Genomic DNA, 21929 nt, shown 5'->3' on the forward strand with positions numbered 1-21929 from the left:
AAGAGCTACAAGGAAAAACAAAGAAAATCCTAAAGGCTACCTAAAATACTACACTACAGCAGCTTGGACATCCCACGACTACTCGGTCGCCACACCTTCAACAGCCGTAACGCTCTTAGCAGCGGCATCATCCGGCGCTTCACCCCCGGCTGCCCTAGTCTGGGCACTAACTTCTCCAACTACTTCACCAATGGAAGCCTTAAAAGTAAAAGCAAACAAGTCTTCCGGAGAAATAGAGAAGGTCTTAAAACCTCAAGCCCATCCTTCTCACCCTTCAGCTGCTTATTCTTCTTAAGCAGACTAACATGGACGCGCTACAGCTCATCCACTCTCTTCTTAGCATAAGTAGCGAAACGAAGCTCAGAAATTGCAAGCTTAAGATCTTGAATCTGAGGCGAATCAATCTCAGCAGCAAAGGGAGCAGGCTTTGGCGCCACTTTAGCAGCAGAGTCCACCTTACCACTCTTCATAATAGCAAGTCTCTACAAAGGTGAACCGGACTTGGCTCCCAAAGAACGTCCTGGTACAGACTTCGGCACTGGGGGCATGATAAAACCTTTACGCTGAGTAATCTTATCCACAATTGTACTAGCCATTCTCAACATGGAAGACGCCACATGCTCAGATCTAGCAGCCTTACATTTCTTCCCATTGGAAGAAGTCATGTCAATCACATACCTCTCGGTAGCAAGCGGACCCTCATGAGCAGCAGAAGAAGTCTTCAGTTTTTTCTTAACTGGCATCTCATGAGCAGGCAGGGAAGATCTCTTCTTTCCATCTTCATTCATAGTAAGCTCCACGACAGCGATCAGACGAGCCAATGCATCCGCCTTGATCCTCTTTACCTCCTCTTTCCGGAGCAGCCCACATTTCTTTCAGCAAAGATGACTAAGCAGCCAACGACATTCATGGTACTCAGCAGGGGAGCTTAACCCAGTATTCCAGCAGGCAGGAGGCCTGCATGCCCAACATTCCAGCAGCCCGTGAGACCCGCAATCTCCTTATTTCTCTCAATCGCCAGCCTGGCCCGAGTCAGGTCCAAAAGCCCAAAGGACATGAGCCATGCGGCTCGCCTAGCACTACGCCCCAGCGCCACAATCCGCGACCCTAGTTGCACAAGCTGCCTTTTGGCTCAAGCCAAGCCAAGCTGCCCAAGCAGTAGTCCCTGCCACGACATCTCCTCGGCCCATGCCGAGCCAACTCCTGGCCCCTGCCAGCCGATGTGCCGCACCACCTCGACGGCTGCCCCGCAATAGCACTATCCAAGAATAAGGCAAGAAAAATTAAATTTTTCTTACATCGGTGCGGCACAAAGAAGACGAAGAAAGCAACGAAAGACGGTCCTTTGCACGGGCAAGATGTAGAAGATTGCTAGAGAAGGGGGAACAAATATCCTCTAAGCTATCTCTCTCTTGTAGGGTAGAATAAATCACTCTCCAAAGTTGATTTAATAACCCACTTAAGATGGACTTAAATAGGTTTTGAGAGAAATTTATTTCCCTTTCCTAGAAGGATCTAATTTCCTATTAAAGAGAGAATCAACATCAAAATAGGAAGCAGTCTTAAGTTTCCTAAAGCAAGAAGATCTCTACACCTGCTGCTCTTTTCTGCGAGCAACCCAACAGGTGTGGGGGCATTTGTGGAGCCAAAAATGTTCACTAGGCGACACGTGGACTTTTGGACAAAAGAGGACAAAAATACCCTCGAGGCATACCGGGATTCCTACGCGCAAGCAGTAGGAAATTATCTTTCAACCAAGTTAAAAGTGCTCAAAATAGGTAACGATTTAAAGCCTATTTCATCAAATCCTTTCTATAAGGTAATTCCCAAAACTTAATTTATTTTATATGTTTTATATTCCATTATTTAGCTAATCAATTAGCTAAATAATATAATCCTTTCATGTTTCCTAAAAAATTGATTAATTAAGGGATTAATTACCCAATCAATCCCTTAATTATCAATTTGAAACATCCACTCAAACCTAAAAAATACTATAGGGCCGGCTATCCCATTCAAAACCTAATCCATTACCTTTTTTCTACTTTTTCCCATCATTTCTTCCCTTTTATTAGCCAATCAATACCATAAATACTAAAATATTTCCTTTCATATTTAATTAGCCAATTAATTGGCTAATTAAACCTAAAATTCCCACCTAGTAGCCGGCCACATTTCCTCCCTTTTGCTCCTTACCTTTTTGACTTTCTCCATCTTATTACCCAAATAAAGCTAATCATTCAATTTGATAACCCCCCATTTATTTCTATCATATTTTATTAGCCAATAAAGTGGCTAATTAAACCACAAATTCACTAAAAACATGGACAAAGTGGCCGGCCATTTCTTTGGAAAAATGGACCAACTTAGTCTTATAAATATTCACCCATTTCTACCAAACACTAATTCCAACACTTTGGCAAAAATCCCAAAATTCTCTAAACACTCTTTCTCTCTAAATTCTAACTTTGGCATCGGAGGTTCTTCGGCCAAAGCCCCCCCCCCATTCATCGTGGGCGCGTGAGGCTCTTGGCCTTAACCTAAGGTGTTAATTGTTTTGTAGGGGCAAAATTGTCCAAGATCAAGGAGGAAGAAATTTGCATCCACACTAGCCAAAGTTGAAAAAAAAACATTACTACAAATTGAAACAGCCAAAACAACATGGGTTTGTCGGAATTATTGCACATTGTCACTGGTATGAACCTCTTCGAGACGATGAAAGGGACCTGCATGCTGTTGATAGAGTCTTAGCTTTCAATGCGGCCCGGTAAGTGATTCTTTTTTCGTTTACCAATTTGCTTAATTATCTGATGCAAGAAAATGTACGATATAGTCAGTATCCAATTCTAATTTATGTGCAAGGACTTTCGCCACATTAACATCTGCTGAATCCCCAATTGGTCAGCTTCTTATTTTTGCTCGCATATATAACCGGAAATCTTTCGGCGGTTGACAATTTGACTTTTTCTGTTAATATATTGCATATTAACCATAGTATAATAGTAATGTGTAATAATTAAGAGTATAAAAATAGCATAAATATACTAGAATGGATGACTAAATTCTTCCCAAAAGGGTGTTGGATTCTTTAGTGTATGGAGAATACCCCGCTGAAATGCGCCAATGCCCTCGCTTGGAAATGCCAAGGTTCTTCCCCAAAGAAAAAGAGCTGTTAAGAGGCAGCATAGATTTCATCGGACTCAACCACTATACAACACTATATGCCAAGGACTGTTTCCACTCCCCTTGCCCCTCAGGCGGGGACCATGCCATTAGAGGCTACGTCAACACAACTGGGTATTGGGATGGCGCTGCGATTGGAGAACTGGTATATAAAACATTTACTATTAGTCTAACATGTTATGCTATTAGACCGTCAATTTTCATTCGATTATTGGTCCAAATAGGCACGTTAACATATTCATCTTGTTTTGTCTTTTCTAGACTGGAATCGCTAGGTTTTTTTGTTGCTCCAAGAGGCATGGAGAAGATTATAGACTATATTAAGCAAAGATACAATAACCTGCCCATGTTTGTTACTGAAAATGGTAAGTGAATGGCCACACCTTGGTTGCTTTAATTGATGGAAAGCAGGTCGCGTAAAATCATTTTTTTTTTCTCCAAATATGGCAGGATACTCCTCACCGACACCACAGAATGAACTACAAGACTGGAATCGGATCAAGTTTCACAAAGGCTACCTTGCTTTTTTAGCCAAAGCAATAAGGTGAGCCAACGAGTTACCCGTTGAGTTATCTCCAATGCATGGGAAAATTTGGAGTCAAATGAATTTAACGATCTAAATTTGACTCAATTCCTCTCCAATGTGCAAAAATATTTAATAGTTCAAAAAAAAAAAAATCTAACACACACACACACACACACATATATATATATATCAAACCCACTTAATTTCATTTTTAAATTTCTAACTAAATATTTGTACAATTTTTCTGATATTTTTTTGTTTCTTTTTACTGAAAATATGACTTTAGCCCCTAAAATTTAATTTTCTTCACATAAAACCCGTCATAAGTTTTTTACTCAAATAAAACCCATTAACTAGATTCCATATCCGCAAATTCATGAATTATTTTTTACTTTACACATTTAAAAATTTTCGATGCCCAAAACACCCCTATTTGAATGTTTAATGTACACAATTAGTTCCATATAGATTGTAAGAGAGAATTAATGATTTTACGAAAATAATAAATAATAAATAATAAATTTATTGCCTAAGATATAATAACAATAAAACATGCCTAATATATGTAATAATATTAATACATACTTAGTTATGTCAACAAATTATATTTTACATATAAATGTAGGTAAATTATTTCACACACGTATATATAACCCAAAAAAAAAAAAAACATGCAAAATAATTTACCTACAAAAAATGTTATTTGACTCAGTGCACCTATTATTCGAATTTTAAAATGTTAGATTGCTTAAAAAAAAAGCAAAATAATTTCCCCATTATATGTAAAATACATATAGAACATAATAAAGCAAACCCAATGTATGCAAAATATGTACCTACATAAAAAATTATGTTATTATTTTATTCAATACTATTTTACCTATTCTTTTGTACACATAATAATAAAATGTGCCCAATATATATGATGATACCTACAAAATATATGTTATTTGCTCATCACAAACTTACATATAGGTACATTAATTAGTATAATATGTTTGATCATATATGTAGTACTGTGCATATACATATACATATATAAATATATATATATATATATATATATATATATATATTTGAACGTATAGTAGTACTATATATATATATATATATATTGAGCTTATGGTAGTACTATATATGTAAGATCCCACATCGACCAACGGAGAGGGGGTGATGTGCCTTATATGTGCATGCTCCCTTCCTTATAGCATGAGGCATTTTGGGAACTCATTGGCTTCGGATTCCATTAGAACTCCAAAGTTAAGCGAGTTTGGGCGAGAGCATTCCTGGGATGGGTGATCCACTAGGAAGTTCTCATGTGAGTTCCCAGAAACAAAACCGTAAGGGTGTGGTAGGGGCCTAAAGCAGACAATATCGTGCTACAATGGAGCCGGTCTGGGATGTGACAGAATGGTATCAGAGCCACTCTGCCGTGTGGTGCGAGTGCACCGACAAAGACGTCGGGCCCCTAAGGGGGTGGATTGTAAGATCCCACATCGACCAACGGAGAGGGGATGATGTGTTTTACATGTACATGCTCCCCTTTCTATAGCACGAGACTTTTTGGGAACTCACTTTCATCGAAACTCCGAAGTTAAGCGAGTTCGGGCGAGAGCATCCCTAGGATAGATGATTCATTGGGAAGTTCTCGTGTAAGTTCCCATAAACAAAGGGGCCCAAAGCGGACAATATCGTGCTACGGCGGAGTCGGTCTGGGATGTGACAATATACATTTGAACGTATATATGTATATATATGTGTGTGTGTGTGTGTTAGGGGTAATAATATGCAATAAATTATTTATTCATTGAGTAATAATATATATTGATTTATTTTGAATATTGTGGACAAGTTGTAAATATTTTGTATTAATAGGTCAATTACTTTCCTACATGGCAATCACTTTTAAATTTAGGTTTTATTGGATGTTTATAATTAGGTGAGTTTTTATATAGGAAATAAGAGCTGCAAGAGTCTATATCTAAAGAATCCTTGTTTTTATTTCACAGGAATGGTGCTGATGTACGTGGCTATTTCATTTGGAGCTTGATGGATAATTTTGAATGGCTTAGTGGGTTTGAAACAAAATTTGGTATAGTTTATGTTGATCGTAATAAACGTTGGAGCGAACTCCAAAGCTTTCTGCAAGGCGGTTTAGTAGTTTCATCAGAAACAATACTCACAACGAGGAGGAAATTAGTGCAGCTTCTTCAGGTCACTCCAACAAAAGTACACTATTTAGCCAATTGCAACCGAAAGCTGCTGAAATGTAGTTAATACCAAAATGTGCATACTTTACCTCAATATGCTGCTCACGCTTTGGAGAAATTTTTCTAGGTTCCCGGCACTCCACGTTGTATATGTACAGAGCCAATAAAAACAAACCACGTGGCTTTCTTGTTTTGAAGTTTAATTGCTTCTAACTATTCCGCAATGGTGGGCCCATAAACATTAAAAAGAAAATAAAATAAATTACGAAACTACTCTGTTGTGTAATTAAATTTTATTATTAAAAAATCTGAAGCGGTGGGCGACAAAAAAAAGTCTCCGTCAAATGTTAGCTTCCATTGCCGTCTCTGGTTCTTGTCCTTCGCTCCAATGACATTCCATACCGTCCAAAATCCTAATTAATGAAGTACTGTGGTTTAAGAACAATTGTTACTGGTTTAGTTTAAGATTGAAACCTAATTAATTCTTAAATCCACCAAGTTTTAGTCAAGAACATCCCAAATTCAAATCAAGATTTTTTGTGTGGATCTGAATTATGTTTTTATACTGTAAACACGAAAATTTCCTGAAAGGAAGGAGACAAGAACAATGTGCACAAAATAATATTTTGTATTTGATGATTTTGGATTACAATCTCTCTCAAATTTGATCCTCTGATTCAATCTCCGTAAGGTGTTGATTTGTGGATGTGCGATTGATCAAAAGGGCCGTTGGGCTTGATCTAAGGATGAACGTTCTTCAAGGGCCGTGGGCTTGATCTTGAAGGTGGATTTGAGCGGATCTTCAAGGAACCGTTGGGGCTTGATCTTGAGGATGAGTGTTTCTTCAAAGGCCGTTGAGGCTTGATCTTGAATAACGGTGATGAATGGATCTTCAAGGAGCTTTTGGGCTTGATCTTGAAGAACAGTGATGAACGGATCTTCAAGGGCTTTTGGGGTTTGATCTTGAATTGGTGGAAGTTCTTCAAGAGGGCCGTCGGGGCTTGATCTTGGAAGAACGATGAACGAAGAACGAAGAAGGCTTTCTTGATTCTTCGGGAACCTGGATGCTTGAGAGCTTCGGGGTTTCAGAGCTTCAGAGCTTCAAGGTGTAATATGAATTGGTGAAATGAAATGAATGAAATTGGCTTCTATTTATAGAATTTTCCAAGGCCTAATTTTGAATATAATATTCCAGATGAAATAAGTCGTTTCTGCCAGGTGTTGACACGTGTCTTGTTTGATGACTTTTCCGATGATTCTTGATTTTTTGTTTAGAGACACGCTACGTGTAAAATTTATGTAATACATGAGCGTTGAAACTTTGATTTATCGGTCAACATTTATTTACCGAAATTTCGATGTCTACAAATGCCCCCACTTCAAGGCGCGTCGTATACATGTGCTTGTCATGTGTAGGAGATGTGTTTTGAAGTCCCTTATTGTAGATGTCGATCCAAGGGCCATCAAGGTTTGATCTTGAATTGGGCTGGAGATTTCTTCAAGGGCCGTTGAGGCTTGACCTTGAATTGGGCTGAAAATGTCTTCAAGGGCCGTCGAGGCTTGATCTTGAGGGTTGAAATCGGACCACAAGGAGCTTCATGTGGTAGACGATCTTTGGCTTTGGTAGTGGATGAATCGACACATATTTTGTTGCGCTTGTTGACTTTCCACAGCTTTGATCTTGAACTGGGTTGGAGGATTTTCTAGATTCCTCTAATTGTTGACTTTTCACAGGCTTATTCTTGAACTAGGTTGGAGGATTTTCTGGTTTCCTCCAATTGTTGATTTTCCACAGCTTATTCTTGAACTGGATTTGATTCAAGGGTGGTAGACACTTGATCTTGAATCGGACTTGTGATTTCCTCAAGGGCCGTCGAGGCTTGATCTTGAATTTAGCTGGAAGCTTTCTTCCAGGGCCGTTGAGGCTTGATTCTTGAAGGTTGACTCGAACACATGGCAAGCAGGCACGAGGTGAAGGTGACGACTTGTTGCTTTGTTCAATCTTTCTAATTCACACCTGAGCAGTTTGGTTAACGGTATGATCTTCAAGATTGATGGGCTCTTCTTCCGGTCGGTGACTTGATCTTTAAGGATTTGATTCAAGGGTGGTGAATTGGCACGTGCAGCCCACAACGCCTAGCTAGTCGACCTAAGAATTTGTGGGTCAAAACTAGTCCACTACCCAGAGTGATTGCAACCCTGATGATATGAGATACTTTTGATTTTGAAGAAGTAGCAAATGAATTGGCATGTGCTTTGTTGTGCTTGTCTCTACATGCTTCAATGTATCATTTTCCCTTGTCTGTTCTTCGGGCAGATGTGGTATCTTCTCTGGAAGCATAAGATGTTGAGATAATGGGTACTTCGAGAGTAGTGCTAGGTAAGTAATCAGGGAAGGGTTCCAAGCAGTCGGTTCCTGACTGGGAGTTTGAAACCAAGTGCTGGCTGATTGCTTTTTTTCTCCTTGTCCTGCAGGTAAGAACAAAGACAAAGAAAAGGACAGGGAGAAAGCATGATATGAAATACTCTTGCTTTGGCGATTTGACAGCGTTGCATATCGAGGCTTTGCTCTTCGGCGATGGTGCCGTCAATATGTTGTTGAAGCTTCTCGAGCTCTTGGATTCAACTCAGACTCCTTCTATTAGGTTGGTCAATTGTGCAGGGAAGGGAAGACTTGATTTTGAAGGAAATCAACATGTTGTCTCCACATGCTTCAAGGTATCATTTTCACTTGCCTTATCTGTTCTCCAGGCAAAAGTGGCATCTCCTCGAGTTCCTCAACTCAGACTCCTTCTGCTGAGTTGACTGTGCAGGCTGCATTCTTCTCTGCTTGTTTCTTCTGCACGTTGTTTCCACATGCTGCAAGGTATCATTTTCACTTGCCTTATCTATTCTCCAGGCAGATGTGGCAGCTTCTTTGGAAGTACAGCAGCAGTGGAGGACGAGTACTCGAGAGCAATACCAGGTAAGCAACCAGGCAAAGGTTCCAGGTAGTCGATTCCTTACCCAAGTTTGAGTGGAGGTTCCGACATATTGCTTTATTTATCCTTGTCTTTGTAGGTAATAACAATGACAAAGGAAAGGACAGGGAGAAAGCATGATATGAGATACTTTTGCTTTCTACCCTGGTGATATGAGATACTTTTGCTTTGGTGTTATTTGCTTGCAGAGGTACCCCAAGGAATAAGGAACATTGAGTGACTCGAGAGGCTTCGTTGGGAAAGCATTCTCGGAGATGAAGAAAGGTTCTGTATGTCTACCTTGCTATGGAAGGTGAAGGTAGACAATTATAGGAAGTTCTTTAATACCTGTAGAGGTACTATTCTTTCACTCGTGTCGGCAACCATTGAGTGATTGATCAGTATGGCTTCACATGCTTTTTTTTTTTTTCATAAAAAATCTTCGACAAATTGTCCGTAATTTCCTCCAAGCTGAGTGTGCATGTGACAGGTGTTGACGAGGCTAAAAAACCCTGGCGCCTCTTCGTTATCTGGGATCGGCGCTTTGACAAATTGCCCGTGATTTCCGTAAAGCTGAGTTTGCGTATGATGGGTGCTGACGCGTCTGGAAAAGCAAGATGCCTCTCCGATTTCTGAGCTTGCCTCTTCGATTTTTGAATTGGCTTCTTCGATTTCTAAGCTCCGTCGAGTGCAGAGGTTGCATGTGACAAGTGCGGACAAGTCTGGAAATGAAGATTGGCCCGTGGTTTCCGAGCAAGCCCAACTTTTGAGAAAGCTAGCACCTCTTCGATTTCTGAGTTCGCCTCTTCGATCGCTAAAATCCCGTCGAGTGCTGATTTTTATAGAGGTACGCAGGACGTTTCAAAGCACACTTGAATTTCTGCTTGTAAAAAAACTCCCTTTTTGCACTTCTACGATCTTGACTTGTCCGACCTCTTCTTTCTTTCAACACTTTTGAAAATGTCTGGCCCCTCCGACCGTCATCTTGACTTGAACCTTGGTGAAGAGGCAGTCCCGCCTTCTTCAGACAACATATGGCGCCTATCCTTCATATCCCCTACTGGTCATTTTACCGTTGGGGATTCGGTGATGAAGAATGATATGACCGCTGCGGTAGTGGCTAGGAACCTTGTCACTCCTAAGGATAACAAACTACTTTCCAAATGGTCTGATAAGTTGGCTGTTAAGAATTCTCTGGCTCTTAGTGTGCAGGGTGCAAGATCTGTGTCTAATATGGCCCAACGTCTATTTGCTCGAACCCGTCAAGTTGAATCATTGGCGGCTGAAGTGATGAGTCTCAAACAGGAGATTAGAAAGCTCAACCATGAAAACAGAGAGTTGCACATGCTTGCCAATAGTTACTCGACGAGCATGAAGAGAAAGCTCGACCAGCTGCAAGAATTCGAAGGTCGGATTCAGAGTGACCATCAGATGTTTGTGGCTTCACTCTAGAGGCACCTATTGCCTTCGTCCTCTAGAGTTTTACCGAGTGTTGAGGTTCCAAACAGTCAACCTCCGGTGCTTCTTCTTCCTGGAGCTTCGCCGAGTGGTGAAGCTTCCAACAGTCAACCTCCGACGCCTCTTCTTCTTGGAGCTCCGCCGAGTGATGAGGCACCACCTAATCATCTTTGAATATCCCCTCCTGTAATTTTGATTTGACTTTTTTTTTATAAGGTATGTATAATGCAAATTTATGTAAAATTTCCAAAAAAAAATAAATAAAATGGACTTTATTTCTCTTAATGCATTTTTTTTTTTTTTTTACTGTATACATACATATATTATGTACACACACACACACACACATATATATATATATACACATATATTTTTTTCACGTGGGCTGATCCACCATTCCAAAACCCTTTCCCTTTTTTTTTTGCATGGTGCTAGCCACCAAGGATCCACTTTCTTCTTTATATATATATATATATTTTTTTTCTTCTTTTCCGTCTGCTTTCGGTGCCAAATGCACCATCCATTATATATATATATATTTTAGGGTGGTGGCTGACACCATCATTTTTTTATATTTTTTTTAATTTTTTTCGCTTTTGGTGCCGGGTGCACCATGTCTCCTCTTTTTCCTTTTTTTATATTATAATTTTTTTCATGCACACATACATACGTACGTACATACATTTACATATATATATATATATATATATATAGGGTGCGAGATAGGAGCTTGGAGGATACGAGCTGGCGTGGAGGCCTTGTGCGCTCGAAGGTGTGGCTGCTGAGCTGCAGTTGCATTTGCAGGGGAAGATGAGGGCAGACGAGAGAAGACGAGATCAGGCTGCGGTGAGATGAGGGGCTAGGTGGCGCGCACGGCTGGTGGTGGAGTAAGGGAACGAATTGGCTGACACTTGCCGTGAGCTGAGAAACAGGGAAGAAGGAAGTTAGATGCTTGAGATGGCAGCCCACCATTTGAAATTTCTGGTACAACCCACAAGCTGCTGCTCGGGGAGGGAGGTTTTTTTTTTCTTTCCAAATGCCTGCACACACGCTGGCTCGGGAGTAAAGCCACACCACCATTTCTCTGAACACCATGTCCACACCTTCATGGGACTCGTCGATCAGTTGGTGCCACCCTCGTGGATTCTGATCGTATTGTCTTTGCTCGACGGGCGCCTATACAACTTTTCTACGCACGCCGGGTTGCAAAGGACGCTCTCGCCACCGTGAACTATCAGCACCGGCACCTACATTTCCTCAAATATCCCTGCAACTCCTTGTACTCTTTCAGTAGTTCAAAAGCCATCGATGTGCGAGGCGATTCAGATTGGTGTAGGTGAGATGCTTGATGTCGATGGACCTTCGAAAGATGTCGTAGATCTTGGCTCCGGCCGCTGGCTTTAGAGAGCAAATCAGGTGGGTTCCTGAGATCTGGGCCTGGGTTCCGTTTCTTGTTGGGTGTTTTGAGGAATTCTCTGTTTGCAGATCTTCGCACACATACTGTTCCGATTCGAGTAGGGCCTTGGGTGAAGTTCACGTTCTTGGCCGTGCTCTATTGCTTGGTATTGTCGCCTGCATCAGCATATGATCCATCCTCGTCGAAGTCTGCAACCGCGACTGCTTTTTTTTTTTTTTTTTTTGAGCTACTGATGTTGGCGTAGCTACTTCTTTAATGGAGGGGAGGAAGATCATAATGACGTCGCCTTTTGGATGCCGAGGTTGGAGAAGACGGCGTCGGTCTTCTGAGCAACCAGGTGGGTCTCGGAGAAAAAGTATGATTTGAGCCCACGATTGAGCCGGGTTCTGTCGAGAAGTCGGGGAGGTTTTGGAAGCAGTAAGTGTGGATAAAAGCTTCCATCTTCTGATTTTATTTTGTTTTTTTTTTCTTTTTTTGTTTATTTTGTTTATATATATAGTAATGAAATTGACTTTCTTTAATAAAACATTTATTATTTTTTTTATTTTGATATGATGCTAAGAATCTTTAATTTTGGAGAAGGCAGAGCATGATCCTAGAACCCTCGCGAAGCTTTCAGAGACATGGTATTTGGAGTGAGTAGGACGTGGGCATATCTGTGCTTTCTGCTGCCTAGGGCTTATGCAAGAGACTGCAACGGGGTTTCGCTGTGTAGTGCCTTTTGATCACAGTTTTCCCTCGGTGGTGCGCTGCCGTGTGGTGCTGTGCAAGAAACTGCAGCGGGGCTTCGCTGTGTAATGCCTTTTGGTCACAGTTCTCCCCTTGGTGGTGACGTCGCCGTGCAGTGCAAGAAACTGCTTGCGTAACCACTGCGGGGTTGCGTAGCATTTTGGTTTCTTTGCTACTGTAGTGTGCTTTGAAGGACCGTCTTGTAGCTGCCTCTTTGTCGTGCTTGCTACACCACTATCGTTGCATTATTTGTTGCGCATCATTGCACTGCCCACCGTCCTTGTTGCACTGTTTGTCGTCCTACTGCTTGGAGCTTGTTCCAATGTGTCACTTTTACCATGTGAGGTTGTGTCAAAGGCTGCAGCGAGTTTATGCTGTGTAGTGTCTTTTGGTCACAACTTTTCTTGGTGGTGACGTTGGTGTGCACATTGACCTTGGTGCTTGCCGTGGGCTCTTTGCCGTTGCTGCTTGGAGCTTGTTCCAGTGTGTCACTTTTACCATGTGAGGTTTGTGTCAAAGACTGCATCGAGTTTATGCTGTGTAATGTCTTTTGGTCACAACCTTCCTTGGTGGTGACGTTGGTGTGCACATTGACCTTGGTGTTTGCCGTGGGCTCTTTGCCGTTGCTACTTGGAGCTTGTTCCAGTGTGTCACTTTTACCGTGTGAGGTTGTGTCAAAGACTGCAGCGAGTTTATGCTGTGTAGTGTCTTTTGGTCGCAACTTTCCTTGGTGGTGACGTTGGTGTGCACATTGACCTTGGTGCTTGCCGTGGGCTCTTTGCCGTTGCTGCTTGAAGCTTGTTCCAATGTGTCACTTTTACCGTGTGAGGTTGTGTCAAAGATTGCAGCGAGTTTATGCTGTGTAGTGTCTTTTGGTCACAACTTTCCTTGGTGGTGACGTTGGTGTGCACATTGACCTTGGTGTTTGCCGTTGCTGCTTGGAGCTTGTTCCAGTATGTCACTTTTACCATGTGAGGTTGTGTCAAAGACTGCAGCGAGTTTATGCGGTGTAGTGTCTTTTGGTCCCAACTTTCCTTGGTGGTGACGTTGGTGTGCACATTGACCTTGGTGCTTGCCGTGGGCTCTTTGCCGTTGCTGCTTGGAGCTTGTTCCAATGTGTCACTTTTACGGTGTGAGGTTGTGTCAAAGACTGCAGCGAGTTTATGCTGTGTAGTGTCTTTTGGTCACAACTTTCCTCGGTGGTGACGTTGGTGTGATGCTCACCTTTGTAATACGACTTTGTAACCAAATCATTCCTTTTAAAGAAATAAAGTATTCATATTCTAAACTTGCTTTTTATTCTTCAAAGTGTTTGTGTTTTTTTTGTTGGTGATGTGACTGTACTTGAAGTTTTGAAGTTTCAAGTTGCCTACGTACCCTCGGTTGAGGAGGGATCAAGTCATGACGTAGTTCAAATGAGCGATGAATTTAACAATGATTTTGATAATGATTTCGCCGTACACATTTTATGCTCTTGCGGGCCAGGAGCTTTGGTTCATGCAGTTTAGGCTCGTGCGAACAAAGAGCAGGAGTTGTCGCTTTTTTTTTTAGGGGTAGTAGCGTTTCAAGAATCTGCCATTGATAGGGCCGATCTTCAAGCCGTATTTCACCATAATTAAGTAGGCGCCATTGGTGTAGATTTCTTGTATTACGTATGGTCCATCCCACTTTGACGTGAACTTGCTCTTTGTCTTGTGAGTTGTGATGATAGGTCTACGCAATGAAAGGACGAGATCTCCCATTTGAAAAGAACAAGGGAGAACTTTCTTGTTGAAGGCCTTGGAGAGTCGTGCTTAATAACACTCCAAGTGTTGCTAGGCTTCGAGTCTTTTCTCATCCAGGGCTTCCAACTCTTGAAGGCGCAACTTTGCAATCTCTTCATCAGTCAAGCCTTCTTGTATAGCCATCCTTAGCGAGGGGATTTGACTTTCGAGCGGTAGAACAACTTCTATGCCATATACGAGAGAATAAGGTGTAGCTTGGGTAGGCGTTTTATATGTCGTCCTGTATGCCCAAAGTGCTTCGCCTATTCTTTCATACCAGTCTTTCTTTGTTTTGCCGATTACCTTCTTCAGGAGGTTGCACAATGTCTTGTTGAATGCTTCTGCGAGACCATTGGCCGGAGCATGATACATGGAGGATTTGTGCTGCTTGAACTTGTATTTCTCGCAGAGCTTGTCCATGAGTTGGTTAGAGAACTGTTTTCCATTGTCAGTGACAATGTAGCGAGGCACACCATATTAGTGGATGATATGTTCCTTGATGAAACGGACGATAGTTTCTTTCTTGACTTCCTTCAGGGGTATGACTTCAGCCCACTTGGAGAAGTAATCTGTTGCAGCCAGGATGTAAGCTTCTCCTGCAGATGACTTTGGTGCAATTGGTCCTACGACATCCAATCCCCATGCATCGAATGGCCATGAAGTAGCTGTGGGGTGTAATGGTTTAGGCGGTTGATGTATGAAGTTAGCGTGAAATTGGCAGGCTTGGCACCTTTTGGTGTGTTCTAGGCAGTCATTTACCATGCTTGGCCAGTAGTAACCCATTCTTTTGAGCTGGAAATGAAGCTTTGGTCTGGACTGATCCGCCCCACATATTCCTGAGTGTGCTTCTTCCATGGCTTGATTGGCTTCTTCCTCGTCTAGGCATCTCAAAAGTACTCATTCAAAAGATCACTGGTAGAGTGTCCCTTTGTAATAGAGGAAACGATGTGTTCGTCGACGTACTTCAGACTGATGTTTTGGATCATTTGGAAGTATTCCATGCTCCAAGTAGTTGATCAGAGGCTGTCTCCACTCTTCAATGTTGACCGGAAGTATTGAAATAATGTTTGTATCACTTAGTACCATTTCAGTGACAAGCGGGATTACCCATCTTTGGCAGACCGGCACATTTGCAGCTTCGTCTTCTCCTAATGTCATGCTCGAGGCTAGGTTGGCGAGAGCGTCTGCCATTTGATTCTCTTTTCTTGGCACGTGTTCTAGTGTTACGGCTTCAAACCTTTGTAACAATTGTGTTGCCAGCCGGAAGTATGGGACGAGATCATATTTCCTCATTTCATATTCAGTCAGGAGTTGATTGATTATGAGCTTAAAGTCGCCATATATCTCAAGGGCTGTGATTTCCATGTTGATTGCCATTTAGAGCCCGATGATCAGTGCTTGGTACTCAGCGACATTGTTGGAGCATAATTCGCTTAGTTGGAATGAATAAGGTAGTATTTTCCTTTGTGGCGACATGAATACTACTCCTACCCCCGCTCGATCTGCTCGTGTAGATCCGTCGAAGAACATCGTCCATGTCGGGAATATGTCGATGTAGAACACCTCCTCGTCAGGCAAGTCGTCTGAGATTTTCCAATCAGCTGGGATTGGATGGTCGGCAAGGAAGTCTGCTAGCGCTTGTCCCTTGACGGCTTTAGCTGGATGTAGATGATCTCGTATTGATTGAGAAGCAATGCTCATTTAGCTAGTCGCCCTGTCAAAACTGGCTTGGATATGACGTATTTGACCGGGTCAGCTTTAGCAACCAAGTGGATGGTGTAAGCATGCATGTAATGTCTGAGCTTCTGGATGGCAAACATCAAAGCAAGGCACATTTTTTCTATTGGGGAGTAGTTCAACTCAACGCACGTTCGACTGAGGTAGTAAAGCGCTCATTCTTTCTGGGATTCGTTTTCCTGTGCCAAGAGTGCTCCAACTGAACTTTCCTGAGCAGCAATGTACAATATAAGCGGTTTCCCTGGTATAGGTGCCCCCAGGACAGGTGGACTTGATAAATATTTCTTTATGCTTTCAAAAGCATTGTTGCATGTTTTGTCCCATACGAACAGAACATCTTTCTTCATGAGTCGACTGAACGGTTGACAACGCCTTGCAAGGTTGGAGATGAAGCGTCTGATGAAGGCTAGCCGTCCTTGTAGACTTTTCAACTCGTGCAGGTTTCTTAGCTCAGGCATACTTTGAATGGCCTTGATCTTTGATTGATCCACTTCAATGCCACGATGCTTGACAATGAAGCCGAGGAACTTTCCAGATGTGACGCCAAATGCACACTTTAACGCGTTCATCTTGAGGTTGTATTTTCGCAACCTTTCGAACACTACTCGCAAATCCTTAAAGTGATCTGATCTTTTCTTTGTCTTGACCACCACATCGTCTATATAGCATTCTACGTTCTTGTGTAGCATGTCATTGAAGATATTCTGCATTGCGCGTTGATATGTAGCTCCAGCATTCTTCAGACCAAAGGGTATCACCTTGTAACAGTAGATACCTTTTGGAGTGCGGAAGGCTGTTAGTTCCTCATCTTCAAGAGCCATAAGAATTTGATTGTATCCAGAAGAGTCATCCATGAATGATTGTGCCTCATAGCCAGTGGTTGCGTCCACCATGATTTCAATGATTGGCAAGGGGAAGTCATCATTTGGGCAAGCATCATTGAGGTCTCGAAAGTCTACACAAACACGTATTTGTCCAAATTTCTTAAGGACTATGACGATGTTGGAGATCCATTTGGGGTATTGCACCTCTCGAATGAAGCCTGCTTCGATCAACTTGTCAATCTCGACCTCAATTTGTGGGATGAGCTCGGATCGATAGCGTCTTTGAGTTTGCTTTATTGGTCGCGTTCCAGGCTTGATTGCAAGATGATGCACAACAATGATAAGGTCGAGGCCGGGCATTTCCTTGTAGGTCCAAGCAAAGACGTCATTGTACTCTAATAGCAGCTGGTAATACTTCTCTATCTCGTCTGCACTTAGTAATGCACTCACGAAGATAGGCTTCGGTTCCCACTTGTGCTTAAGTTGAGTTCTTTGAGATCGTCAACTGTGGCTTCCCCCCATCTTCAAGTTGTGACGGTGCTGCAATGACATCTTCCTCGAGGATTTCATCTTCTTCACCTTCTTGGATTGTGATGTGAAAGACATCTTGGGCCTCTTCTTCGGTGTTGACCTCTCGAGCTTGTTGGCATGAAGATTGTCTAGTGTAGATGATGGTGCGCCTTTTTACTTTCAGTGATCCAACTGTGTTAACCTCCAAAATTGTTTGGCACTTCATTCTTGAAGGAATGGAACTTCGAACGTCATCCTTTTCTGCCAGACGTTTGATCTTTTCTACTTCTGGTGTCGTCTTTCTCCTTCTGGAAGGCTCTTTGGCTTCTTCAAGTTTTTCCATAATTGACTGTCGTGGAGGAAAGTTAGTCGTATTGCTTTGCTTCTTAGGTTTCGACAACCTTTTGAAAACAGAGCTTCGAGATGCTGACGTGTTAAGCCTTTTGAAGACGGAAGTTCTGTTTTGACCGTCAATGAGTTTAGGTGCCGAAACTCTAGGCCTTGAACGATTTATTCTATCAAATACTGACATCTGGGGGGCAGGTTGAGGCTCCTCTTTATCTTGTATAATGCTCACGCTGATGTGTTGAGCGCTAGCATTTTTTGCCTTGCTGGAGATCTTCACCAGTGCATTTGGTGTGAAGCCAAGTCTAGCCTTGTTGTTGTTAACCTCGTAACCATTCTCCTCCAACTTCTTTTGAGTTTTAGTGAGATCACGTTTGTTGTCTTTGACGGTGTTCGAATCCTTCTTTCCCAATTTTGCAGAGGAGGTGAAGTTGTACCTAGCTTTCGACATGAGTTTGTAGGCGTTTGGATCATAACCTTCTTCGGTCCTCTTGGTTGGGAGAATGCTTGGTTCTACCCCTTTTAGCAGACCTTTTATGAAGCCTTGTGATGGTTTTGCAACCTTGGTGTCGCCTAACTGTGTCAAGGGCAAAACTGCATTCATTTTGAGTAACTTTACATTATCCATGTGCCGCTGTGCATCGGTTTCGCTTGCTGCAGTTTCAAACGGGGATTAACCATTCTTTCTGCTCGACATCGGGATGTATACAAAAACGGGTATGTTTGGTCCATTTGAGGGCATCCTACTCCCTCTGGTTGTTGCAGGTTTAGCAAGCTCATCGTCGTTTTTGCTTGAAGATGGCATAGCTTCTTCTTCTTGCTTCTTGGGCACGGCTTGCCACTCCTGCTTTTTAGGTGTTGCTTTGCCCATGGATTTGATCTCTTTTGGAAGAGTTTCGGGCACCATGTCTTCATCCATGTAGAACTTGTCGTCTGTGAAATGTGATTCGGCTTCGGTGAATGGTTTGGTGTCGCCATAGATCACCTTCACTCCTTCTCGGTAAAATTTTAAGCATTGGTGAAGGGTGGACGGTACTACTCCGTTCGCATGGATCCAAGGCCTTCCTAAGAGTAAACCGTAGGAATTTCTTGCATCAATCACTTGAAATATTGTGCTTGACTTGAGTTCACCAATGGTCATCTCCACTCGGATCATGCCAATCGCTCTTTGTCCTCCTTGGTTAAAACCTTGGATTAGTAGACGACTTAGGGATAGTTCATCCACTTTGATGCCGATTGTGGTCATTGTTAACTTTGGCATGATATTTATGGCTAATCCGTCATCCACAAGCATGAGGTCGACTTTGTGCTCCTTTACGTACCCAGAGACGAAGAGATGACGGTTGTGAGGCTTGGATCCTAGCAGCAAGTCTTCGTCGGTGAAGTGGATTGTGTCATCGGCAGCACAGCATGTGGCACACTCGTGTGGCCGAAGCCTCAAGCCTTCATTCTTGCTTTCTTGCATTTCGTGGTCGTTTGGACTTGCTAAAACTGCTGCAAGTGCCCTTCGTATCTTCTTTGGCAATTGTAGCGCTTCCTCGATGCTAAAGTGTGTTGGCAGACCTTCTTCAGGTGTAAGAGTATTTTCTCCCTCAATGGTGACAACTTTGCCTTTTGAGGGTTTTTCCATTTCTACTTCGACCATGTGACATGCAGCGATAGTGCAATGTTGGAAGAAGTCCTCCGGGAAGTACTCGTGCAAGGAGACGGGAATGGGTGGCTTTTGTTCCGCAGGTTCCCCATCATATATTGGTTTAGCAGCTCTTATGTTCTTTTAGGCTTCCTATTGCTGCGGCGGTGGTGCTTTCTCCCTTGTTCCCCCTTTGGCTTTATAGCTTACGGTCTCAGTTTCTTCGTCCTCTTATAGGTCACCAATGTCCATCCTTTGTCATCGTCAGTAGGTGCATCTTGGTTGCTTGCCCCCAATAACGGTGGTGCAGAAGGTGCCGTGTGTTTTGAGTATTGCCGAGCATGGTCAAGCATTTCTTGAAGAGGCACGGGATCAAAGGATCCGAACACGACCGTAATGGTGTGCGTTGCAGCTGTGTCTTCTAGGTCGAGCTCAATCCGCCCTTATTATGCCAACTTCATGATAAGTTCTTTTAGGATGAAACACTTGCCCACATGATGACCCACGATACGATGGTACTTGCAGTATTTGGGATCATTAATGCGATTCATCTCTTCAGGGCGTTTGCATTCGGGTAACTCAATCACCTTTTTCTCCAACAGGTCGTCCAGCATTACGTCCATGTCGGAGTCCGAAAAAGGGTATACCTTCTGCTCTAGTTCCCTCAAGGTGTTTTTGTACCTATCTTGGGTGTGGGAAGGCTCACTTCTTTTTATCTCATTTGCTTTGTTATTGAAGGAGATTTTGACGGGTGCGGACGAGGTCTTGATAAGGGTGGTATTGGTTGTAAAAGCTTTCTTGGCGGGCTTTTTCCCATGATTGTCTGCTCTTGAAGTAAACACTTTATCCCTTTTGAAATCGGTGATTGGCTCCTTCTTTCCATGGTGAGCGATGCTCAGCTCCATGTCGTGGGCACGGGTGGCTAATTCTTCAAAAGTCTGTGGTTTAATACCTTGAATGATGTATTGTAAACCCCATTGCATGCCTTGGATGCACATCTCGATTGAAGAAATCTCAGAAAGCCTGTCCTTACAATCGAGGCTTAGATTACGCCATCGGTTGATGTAGTCCATGACTGGTTCTTCCTTCCATTGCTTCATGCTCGTCAGCTCTAGCATGCTCACAGTGCGGCGGCTACTGTAGAAGCGGTTGAGGAATTCCCTTTCCAACTATTCCCAGCTGTTGATGGACTCAAAGGCGTTTCCTTTTAACAAGCGCACAAACTGCTTAGCAAGGTAATCTCCCTCCGTCCCTGCATTGTTGCAGGTTTCGACGAAATGTGCCACATGTTGCTTCGGGTTTCCCTTTCCGTCAAATTGCATAAACTTCGGCGGTTGATAGCCTATCGGCATCTTTAAGGCGTCGATCTTCTTCGAGTAAGGCTTCGAGTACAACGTGGAGGCATGAGAGCTCCTTTCGTATTGTGCCTTGATGGTGTTAGTGATCATCTATTGCAGTTGCTGGATAGAAAGAGATCCCATGAGTGCCGCTGCTTGGTCTGGCTCCAGCTTCACATCGATTTTCTTCACCGGAGGCTCCTCTTATCCGCCAGCTCCTCCCTTTAGTGGATCATCCTCTGGGTCGGGTTTCTCGCCGTCCTGCGCCTCCAGTCGGTTGACTAGTGCTGCAATTTGCAAGTCTTTTTCTTTCACAGTTCGGGTTAGCCTTGCGATTGCTTCATTCATTTGAGCCAGCTGCTCATCGATTGAAGTTGCTCCAGTGGTCATGAATTGGATGCCTGAACTGCCGCTTGAATCGACATCGGAGAGCATGGATTCAGAGTATTTCCTTGGGCTTTCCCCCCTTGGTGCCCTTAGTGAGGCTAAGGTGATCACAGGCTCGTGCCTTGGGTGCTCTTGTTCCCTTGGCAGAGTTGATGCAGAGGTGAAAGAGGTGGCGAAAATAGCTCTTGCCTTGCTTCGAGTCGTGATGCCCAAAGTGACACCACTTGCGACGAGGACGCTCTTGTTCTTTGTGCCGATTGTGGGAACAGCTTGAGCCTTCCTTGATGCCATTGAGTTTGGAAGTGTTCTTAAATTTCTTGAACGGAGAAAGAGATAAGAGGTAAAGATGGTCCCACTGGGCGTGCCAAATTTGTGAACACGAAAATTTCCTGAAAGGAAGAAGACAAGAACAACGTGCACAAAATAATATTTTGTATTTGATGATTTTGGGTTACAATCTCTCTCAAATTTGATCCTCTGATTCAATCTCCGTAAGGTGTTGATTTGTGGATGTGCGATTGATCAAAAGGGCCGTTGGGCTTGATCTAAGGATGAACGTTCTTCAAGGGCCGTGGGCTTGATCTTGAAGGTGGATTTGAGCGGATCTTCAAGGAGCCGTTGGGGCTTGATCTTGAGGATGAGCGTTTCTTCAAGGGTCGTTGATGCTTGATCTTGAATAACGGTGATGAACAGATCTTCAAGGGGCTTTTGGGCTTGATCTTGAAGAACAGTGATGAACGGATCTTCAAGGGCTTTTGGCGTTTGATCTTGAATTGGTGGAAATTCTTCAAGGGGGCCGTCGGGGATTGATCTTGAAGGTGGATGATTGTTGATCCAAGGGCCGTTGGGGCTTGATCTTGGAAGAACGATGAACGAAGAACGAAGAAGGCTTTCTTGATTCTTCGATAACTTG

At 42.9% G+C, this 21929-nt stretch overlaps 1 long non-coding RNA gene across 1 annotated transcript; it reads left to right on the plus strand.

The window, feature by feature from the left end:
- Positions 1-3444: 3444 nt before the first annotated feature.
- LOC139189588 (uncharacterized) lies at positions 3445-5938 on the plus strand. The gene is made up of 3 exons (XR_011573362.1): positions 3445-3548; positions 3634-3727; positions 5719-5938. It is a non-coding gene; the product is annotated as an uncharacterized lncRNA (long non-coding RNA).
- The last annotated feature ends 15991 nt before the right edge of the window (positions 5939-21929 follow it).

This window comes from Malus domestica, chromosome 11, assembly GCF_042453785.1.
Source record: "Malus domestica chromosome 11, GDT2T_hap1".
NCBI classification, from domain to species: Eukaryota; Viridiplantae; Streptophyta; class Magnoliopsida; order Rosales; family Rosaceae; genus Malus; species Malus domestica.